This window comes from Ornithodoros turicata, chromosome 8 (genome assembly GCF_037126465.1).
Source record: "Ornithodoros turicata isolate Travis chromosome 8, ASM3712646v1, whole genome shotgun sequence".
In the NCBI taxonomy this organism is placed as follows: Eukaryota; Metazoa; Arthropoda; class Arachnida; order Ixodida; family Argasidae; genus Ornithodoros; species Ornithodoros turicata.
In genome coordinates, this window is record NC_088208.1 from 1,085,693 (window position 1) to 1,095,156 (window position 9,464).

Here is a 9,464-nt window from a genome sequence, read left to right on the forward strand (position 1 = left end):
TGGACGCGCGCGATCCGTTTCCCCGCGCAGCCGCACTGTTTTATCACTTAAACAGCAGCAGAGCTCACCATTGTAGTCCCACCATTGTAGTCCCACCATTGTGTCACCATTGCTGTCCGAGTAGAAGTGACTTTCCCTGCTCGCTTAAGATAAATTGTGTGTCCTTTTCCTGTGCTTTCTTCACGCAGGGACAATGCAATTGAGTATTTAGCATTATGCAATAATTATCTGATAGCAGAAATGGGTGTCTTTGTCACAGTTTATTAGGGTGTGCCTCGTTATTTTATTATATTCTCTTATCGTTATGCGAACAAAAGTGCGTGTACTTTTTCGCTGCTCCTTTGTTATTTTCTCCACTTTTACGCAGAAGAAAGCCTCCTGGTAAAAGCTGAATAGTGTTCTATAAGTGGAAGTGGGGTTGTTTGTTTGATTGATTTTGTTGGGTGTTCGATATCTTGATCGAAGTAAGCAGTGCTTAATCTTGCAGGTGTTTGAGCGGAGATGCTGGTATTGTTAGCCGCGTAGCGATGTCCGGTGACTCTGCTATTATTCCTGAGGTCTTAAGCCTTTTCCCTGCTCACCTAAGGAAATTTGCGCATCCCTGTCCTGTGCTTTCTTTGCGACAATGCGTCTGTGTATGTGGCACTATCAGACACCAGACATGAGTGTCTTTTTCTTGGTTTATTGGCATATGCTTCAGGTTTTTTAAGTCAAGCACAAGTGCGCGCAATTTTTCGCTGCTCTCTTCCTCAAATCAACGATTTTACGCAGAAGAAAGTCGCATGGTGCAGCTGAGAAGAGGGTTTCTCTGATTGTTTGTTAGATGTTGTTAGGAGCTCGGCTGTTCAGCTGTTAAAGGTATCCGTGAAGAAATGCTTGCATCTGAGCGCAGGATAGGAATTCCTGAAGCACGGCACCCTCAGTGTAAATTAATTATTTTGGATGTGAGTCTGCTTCACTGCATGACAAGGCTGAAATGGGAAGAGAGAAAAAATTGGAGCGCTTCATTAATAGCGATGCAAGTAATAGGGCAATTATAGTTTCCATAGGAAGTAGAATTTTAATGAGCTCCTAAAATTATAGTTTTGTAGTAGTTTTTCTAAACTGCAATGCAAGGTAGAAAATAATTAATATGGTAGGAATTAACGAATGCAAACAACTCAGGGAAAAGAGGTGCTGACGCCAGGAATCGAACCTGGGTCTTCTGATTTCCGGTCAGATATGCTAACCGCTACACCACACCAGCACGCCGTTTCCCTTGAGCCATTGAATGCCTCAAGTACGGGGGGGGACGGACAACCAACCACGCTATTCCCATTCTCTCTTACATCTTTCTCACTCACTCAGACACGAGGCAGGGCGATTGTAAACGACGTAAACAACGAGATTTGGCCGAGGCAGACCAACAATTAGGGACGACACAGACAAGTAAGCCTCAAACGCCCAGAAATTAACGAATGCAAACAACTCAGGGGAAAGAGGTGCTGACGCCAGGAATCGAACCTGGGTCTTCTGATTTCCGGTCAGATATGCTAACCGCTACACCACACCAGCACGCCGTTTCCCTTGAGCCATTGAGTGCCTCAAGTACGGGGGGGGACGGACAACCAACCACGCTATTCCCATTCTCTCTTACATCTTTCTCACTCACTCTCTCATTCAGACACGAGGCAGGGCGATTGTAAACGACGTAAACAACGAGATTTGGCCGAGGCAGACCAACAATTAGGGACGACACAGACAAGTAAGCCTCAAACGCCCAGAAATTAACGAATGCAAACAACTCAGGGAAAGAAGAAGAAGAAATCAGAAGACCCAGGTTCGATTCCTGGCGTCAGCACCTCTTTTCCCTGAGTTGTTTGCATTCGTTAATTTCTGGGCGTTTGAGGCTTACTTGTCTGTGTCGTCCCTAATTGTTGGTATCGTTGTATGTAGGCATTGAAGGTGTTAGGATATTTTGTTCTTTTGAAAGTCTAATTTAGAAAGACTTTGGGAATGAAATGGTTAATTCCTACAATCTCCTCTCATGTATGGTGCTCTTCTGCAATAGTTCCCTATGCAATCGTTATAGTAGACTAAAGGAAATAATCTTGGGATAGTGATTCAATAAGTAACAGGTCCCCTGTCTAGAGCGTAAGCGTCCTTAAGCCACGCACCTGCATGATGACGTCATACTGCGATAGTATTGTTTCAGGTAGACCTTGTCTAGAGGAGCATTAGTGGAAAAAAAGTGTAGCCCTGAGACAATAGGATGACGTCACGACCAATGAGAATGGCCTGCAGGGGCGTAAGGATTCACTTCTCTCTTGGACACTGGCGGGTGTAGACACCTTAATTATGGTCCTAGCAATTGCGTTGATCGTCAGTCGAAGAGCGTAGCTTAGGTGGGGTTCTGTCTGCCCCTGATGGGGTGCAGATGTGTGGTTCGTCACTGGTGAATGGTGTTCGACCATGCAGGTGGATTTTGTGACGAGCGGATTTACAATGAGGGAATGCTGTGAATGTGAAAAATGATGGTGAGTGTCTTTTCACTCTGTTCAAGTGTTTCTTTTCCTCTGTTGCCCAGCAGTCGTGCAATTTCTCCTGACGTGTTCTGACGTGCCCCGATATGCATGCTTTCCTTTGTGGACACTTTGTATTTTTTCTTTTTTGACAAGGAACATTGTTGTCTTGATGGTAGTGCTGCCCTGAGCTCTGCGCTCCTGGTTACCCGTACTGTGTGTTGATTTGTTGAGTGCCCTGTCTTCTTATTAGCCGTTGATGGAGTTACGTGTTAGGATATTTTGTTCTTTTGCAAGTCTCATTTAGTAGGACTTTGGAATTCCTACGATCAGCTTTCATGCATGGTGCTCTTCTGCAATAGTTTCCTATTCAATCGTTACAGAAGAATAAAGGAAATAATCTTGGGATAGTGAGATAGGAAATGGGAGCACACACGTCCTTGATCCACGCAGGTGCATGATGACGTCATACCGTGGCTCACTGCAGATTGACCTTGTCTAGAGGAGCATTAGTGAAAAAAAACAGGGATACCTTGAGACAATAGGATGACGTCACGACCAATGAGAACGCAGGGCGCAGGAATGCTCTTCTCTCTTAGCCTCACGACCAATGGGAACGGCCAGCAGGGGGCGCAGGAATGCTCTTCTCTCTTAGCCTCACGACCAATGGTCGTGAGGCCAGCAGGGGGCGCAGGAATGCTCTTTTCTCTTAGCTTCTCGCAGGTGGCGGTAGGAGCGCGCAGAGGGCGCTAGGAGCGCACGCGCATGCGTAGCACCCGTAGAGTGGCACTTACGTCAGCTCAGCTCTGGCTCTCGTAGGCAGAAGACGTGCGGTCGGTCGCTCCGTCGTCACTTGATCCCTGGCTGTCGACGAGAGCGGACGCTCCATCGCAGCGGGGAAAAAGGTGAGTGACTTACCGATGTTTGTGCGTTGTTTTACCGTGCTCGTGTTAAGCCTTTTCTCGCCGTACGCGTATGTTTAGACTTGTTTAGCGGTGTCCACGCCTGTTGACGCACGTTTACCATCGTGTGGCTAGTGGTTGCCGCCATGTGTTAGTCGCGTAGCGTTGTGACGCTGTGGTTAGGCCTTGTCGATTGCCTTAAGCCTTTTCCCCCGATGTGTAGTGTTTTCTCCGTGCTGTTTAGCTGGAGGGGCCCCTTAAATGGAGAATCCGCATAAGGTCCCTTCCGAAATTTTCGAATATTCGTCACCTTTAGCCATCAACGACCGTGCCTGTAAAATATCTCCTTCGAAAACTGAGTCAAACTTTATAAAAATGATTTTCTTCTATGACGCGCTCGGTGACAGGGTAGTGCGAGCCACGAGCGCTTTTCTGCAAGCAACACCGAGCGTGATGTAAGTCGCGAGATATCCCGCGCCATCCGCCTTGCTTTGCTGTGTGTTTTGGCAGCTTTGACGAAGGAAATTTTCCGTAGCAATTGTGTTCGTTACGTCGCACACTGATCTTACGCCCACCACGATGGCCGGTAAGACATGCTGTATAATCAGTTGTGGCAACAGGTCGGATACAACAACAGACGTAGCATATTTCGAGTTTCCGACGGCCAAACAACGTCGTTTGGAGTGGGAAATGGCGCTGCGCAAAATCAAGTGGAGGAAGACCAGCTCGAGAACGGTATGTTCTCATCATTTTGAGCCAGGAATGGTCGACACGAAAAGACGGCTCATGCGGGAACTCGGAGTGGCACCTGCGGGATGCACCGACCGCATGTGCACCTGCAACATGTTTCATATTACGCGTGCACCCGTGGCACTTATACAGGGTGTCCCAGAAAACGTGTCATTGAATTATAATAAAAAAACTACGCCATCTAGAATCATGCGGTCAACAGCATTTGTTCTTATTAGTTTTTTTCTGGGACTTTTCTGGTTTTTTTCACACGTTTTCTGGGACACCCTGTATAAGAATGTGCGACAACCTATTAGAAATTCATCATTAGTTACTCCGAGTTCGACAGTCTTCAGTGTATGGGTCCGAACCTCGGTTTCAAGCGACGCGCGCACTGGTACAGGGTCCGTCGAATACGGCGAGTCGTTGTGGTTTATGGTGGCGGTCAAGTCATTCTCCTCATTAGAATACACGTCTGAAGCGGGCTGAAGTCCCGTGGAGTTCTATTCTGATGCGGAGTCGGTTTCCATGACTGCACGTTGAGCGTAACTTGCTTCCTGGCGTCTTCAATGCAATACAACACATGGGAATCACGGCAGACGAATCTCGCGACTGACGTCACGGCGTGGCGCTCCTCGATTCCGATGCCACCGCCTGCTCTCATAGTTTCGGTTTCGCTTTATCGTTTTCGCTGTTTATAAATTATACGCGCACATTTACACGAAACGGGGGCTGTTGTCAGCATCTGTGGGGTGGTCTCTGCTGAAATCAACTGCGAAAGGGATCACGGAAACGAAACGGTTCGGGGGAAGACATGTTGCGTGCGTACACGTTGCACAAAGAGAAAGCAGAGACTGAGACTCGAAGAGAAATGCATCACTTTTATTTACACGTCGTCGTCGTCGTCCTCTACATCGGAACTGCGTTCCCAATACAGATTATCCAGACTAAAGTTGGACTTCTTTTTTGCCAGTCTGTCCGCCGCTAAGATGCGGTAGAGCGTCTTCATCTTGTCCTGACACATTTCTTGACGCGCTTGCAACCATTCCTTCCAGGAAAGGCTTCCTCCACGATGCCGCGAATAAATTCGCAAAGTTCTTCGTTTTTTGTCTTTTCCTTGCGACGACGAGAAACGCAGGAGAATAAACCACACATGGCGTTTTCCACGTATCGGTCAGAATGATGACGCGAGCGCGGTGCGCGCTGCCTTTATACAGATAAACGCGCGCACGCAAAGCAAGGTTTGCGTTTCGGCGTAACGACTGACCGCTCTATACTGCCGTGCATAGACTGACTCCGACGCAGAGTTTCAAAGGTTTACGTTTCCGCGTAACGACTCACCGCTATATACTGCCGTACATAGACTGACTGCGACGCAGAGTTTTAGATGTTTCCGTTTACGTGTAACCACTGACCGCTATACACTGCCGTACATAGACTGACTGCGACCCAGAGTTTCAAAGGTTTACGTTTCCGCGTAACGACTCACCGCTATATACTGCCGTGCATAGACTGACTGCGACGCAGGGTTTCAAAGGTTTACGTTTCCGCGTAACGACTCACCGCTATATACTGCGGTGCATAGACTGGCTGCGACGCAGGGTTTCAAAGGTTTACGTTTCCGCGTAACGACTGACCGCTCTATACTGCCGTGCATAGACTGACTGCGACGCAGAGTTTCAAAGGTTTACGTTTACGTGTAACCACTGACCGCTATACACTGCCGTACATAGACTGACTGCGACGCAGAGTTTCAAAGGTTTACGTTTCCGCGTAACGACTGACCGCTCTATACTGCCGCACATGGACTGACTGCGACCCAGAGTTTCAAAGGTTTACGTTCACGTGTAACGACTGACCGCTATACACTGCCGTACATAGACTGACTGCGACCAAGAGTTTCAAAGGTTTACGTTTCCGCGTAACGACTCACCGCTATATACTGCCGTGCATAGACTGACTGCGACGCAGAGTTTCAAAGGTTTACGTTTACGTGTAACGACTGACCGCTATACACTGCCGTACATAGACTGACTGCGACGCAGAGTTTTAGATGTTTCCGTTTACGTGTAACCACTGACCGCTCTATACTGCCGTGCATAGACTGACTGCGACGCAGAGTTTTAGATGTTTCCGTTTCCGCGTAACCACTGACCGCTATACACTGCCGTACATAGACTGACTGCGACCCAGAGTTTCAAAGGTTTACGTTTCCGCGTAACGACTCACCACTATATACTGCCGTGCATAGACTGACTGCGACGCAGGGTTCCAAAGGTTTACGTTTCCGCGTAACGACTCACCGCTATATACTGCGGTGCATAGACTGACTGCGACGCAGAGTTTCAAAGGTTTACGTTTCCGCGTAACGACTGACCGCTATATACTGCCGTGCATAGACTGACTGCGACGCACGTTTACGTGTAACCACTGACCGCTATACACTGCCGTACATAGACTGACTGCGACGCAGAGTTTCAAAGGTTTACGTTTCCGCGTAACGACTCACCGCTATATACTGCCGTGCATAGACTGGCTGCGACGCAGGGTTTCAAAGGTTTACGTTTCTGCGTAACGACTGACCGCTCTATACTGCCGTGCATAGACTGACTGCGACGCAGGGTTTCAAAGGTTTACGTTTCCGCGTAACGACTGACCGCTCTATACTGCCGTGCATAGACTGACTGCGACGCAGGGTTTCAAAGGTTTACGTTTCCGCGTAACGACTGACCGCTATATACTGCCGTGCATAGACTGGCTGCGACGCAGGGTTTCAAAGGTTTACGTTTCCGCGTAACGACTGACCGCTCTATACTGCCGTGCATAGACTGACTGCGACGCAGAGTTTCAAAGGTTTACGTTTACGTGTAACGACTGACCGCTATATACTGCCGTGCATAGACTGACTGCGACGCAGAGTTTTAGATGTTTCCGTTTACGTGTAACCACTGACCGCTATACACTGCCGTACATAGACTGACTGCGACCCAGAGTTTCAAAGGTTTACGTTTACGTGTAACCACTGACCGCTATACACTGCCGTACATAGACTGACTGCGACGCAGAGTTTTAGATGTTTCCGTTTACGTGTAACCACTGACCGCTATACACTGCCGTACATAGACTGACTGCGACCAAGAGTTTCAAAGGTTTACGTTTCCGCGTAACGACTCACCGCTATATACTGCCGTGCATAGACTGACTGCGACGCAGAGTTTCAAAGGTTTACGTTTACGTGTAACGACTGACCGCTATACACTGCCGTACATAGACTGACTGCGACGCAGAGTTTTAGATGTTTCCGTTTACGTGTAACCACTGACCGCTATACACTGCCGTGCATAGACTGACTGCGACGCAGAGTTTCAAAGGTTTACGTTTACGTGTAACCACTGACCGCTATACACTGCCGTACATAGACTGACTGCGACGCAGAGTTTTAGATGTTTCCGTTTACGTGTAACCACTGACCGCTATACACTGCCGTACATAGACTGACTGCGACCCAGAGTTTCAAAGGTTTACGTTTACGTGTAACGACTGACCGCTATATACTGCCGTGCATAGACTGACTGCGACGCAGAGTTTTAGATGTTTCCGTTTACGTGTAACCACTGACCGCTATACACTGCCGTACATAGACTGACTGCGACCCAGAGTTTCAAAGGTTTACGTTTACGTGTAACCACTGACCGCTATACACTGCCGTACATAGACTGACTGCGACGCAGAGTTTTAGATGTTTCCGTTTACGTGTAACCACTGACCGCTATACACTGCCGTACATAGACTGACTGCGACCAAGAGTTTCAAAGGTTTACGTTTCCGCGTAACGACTCACCGCTATATACTGCCGTGCATAGACTGACTGCGACGCAGAGTTTCAAAGGTTTACGTTTACGTATAACGACTGACCGCTATACACTGCCGTACATAGACTGACTGCGACGCAGAGTTTTAGATGTTTCCGTTTACGTGTAACCACTGACCGCTATACACTGCCGTACATAGACTGACTGCGACCCAGAGTTTTAGATGTTTCCGTTTACGTGTAACCACTGACCGCTATACACTGCCGTACATAGACTGACTGCGACGCAGAGTTTTAGATGTTTCCGTTTACGTGTAACCACTGACCGCTATACACTGCCGTACATAGACTGACTGCGACCAAGAGTTTCAAAGGTTTACGTTTCCGCGTAACGACTCACCGCTATATACTGCCGTGCATAGACTGACTGCGACGCAGAGTTTCAAAGGTTTACGTTTACGTATAACGACTGACCGCTATACACTGCCGTACATAGACTGACTGCGACGCAGAGTTTTAGATGTTTCCGTTTACGTGTAACCACTGACCGCTATACACTGCCGTACATAGACTGACTGCGACCAAGAGTTTCAAAGGTTTACGTTTCCGCGTAACGACTCACCGCTATATACTGCCGTGCATAGACTGACTGCGACGCAGAGTTTCAAAGGTTTACGTTTACGTATAACGACTGACCGCTATACACTGCCGTACATAGACTGACTGCGACGCAGAGTTTTAGATGTTTCCGTTTACGTGTAACCACTGACCGCTATACACTGCCGTACATAGACTGACTGCGACCCAGAGTTTTAGATGTTTCCGTTTACGTGTAACCACTGACCGCTATACACTGCCGTACATAGACTGACTGCGACACAGAGTTTTAGATGTTTCCGTTTACGTGTAACCACTGACCGCTATACACTGCCGTACATAGACTGACTGCGACCCAGAGTTTTAGATGTTTCCGTTTACGTGTAACCACTGACCGCTATACACTGCCGTACATAGACTGACTGCGACGCAGAGTTTTAGATGTTTCCGTTTACGTGTAACCACTGACCGCTATACACTGCCGTACATAGACTGACTGCGACCCAGAGTTTCAAAGGTTTACGTTTACGTGTAACCACTGACCGCTATACACTGCCGTACATAGACTGACTGCGACGCAGAGTTTTAGATGTTTCCGTTTACGTGTAACCACTGACCGCTATACACTGCCGTACATAGACTGACTGCGACCAAGAGTTTCAAAGGTTTACGTTTCCGCGTAACGACTCACCGCTATATACTGCCGTGCATAGACTGACTGCGACGCAGAGTTTCAAAGGTTTACGTTTACGTATAACGACTGACCGCGATACACTGCCGTACATAGACTGACTGCGACGCAGAGTTTTAGATGTTTCCGTTTACGTGTAACCACTGACCGCTATACACTGCCGTACATAGACTGACTGCGACCAAGAGTTTCAAAGGTTTACGTTTCCGCGTAACGACTCACCGCTATATACT

At 48.0% G+C, this 9,464-nt stretch overlaps 2 non-coding genes across 2 annotated transcripts; both read right to left on the reverse strand.

The window, feature by feature from the left end:
* Positions 1-1,174: 1,174 nt before the first annotated feature.
* Trnas-gga (transfer RNA serine (anticodon GGA)) lies at positions 1,175-1,246 on the reverse strand. Its single transcript has one exon. It is a non-coding gene; the product is annotated as a tRNA-Ser (tRNA).
* Positions 1,247-1,482: 236 nt separating this feature from the next.
* On the reverse strand, positions 1,483-1,554 carry Trnas-gga (transfer RNA serine (anticodon GGA)). The gene has a single exon. It is a non-coding gene; the product is annotated as a tRNA-Ser (tRNA).
* Between the last annotated feature and the right edge of the window lie 7,910 nt (positions 1,555-9,464).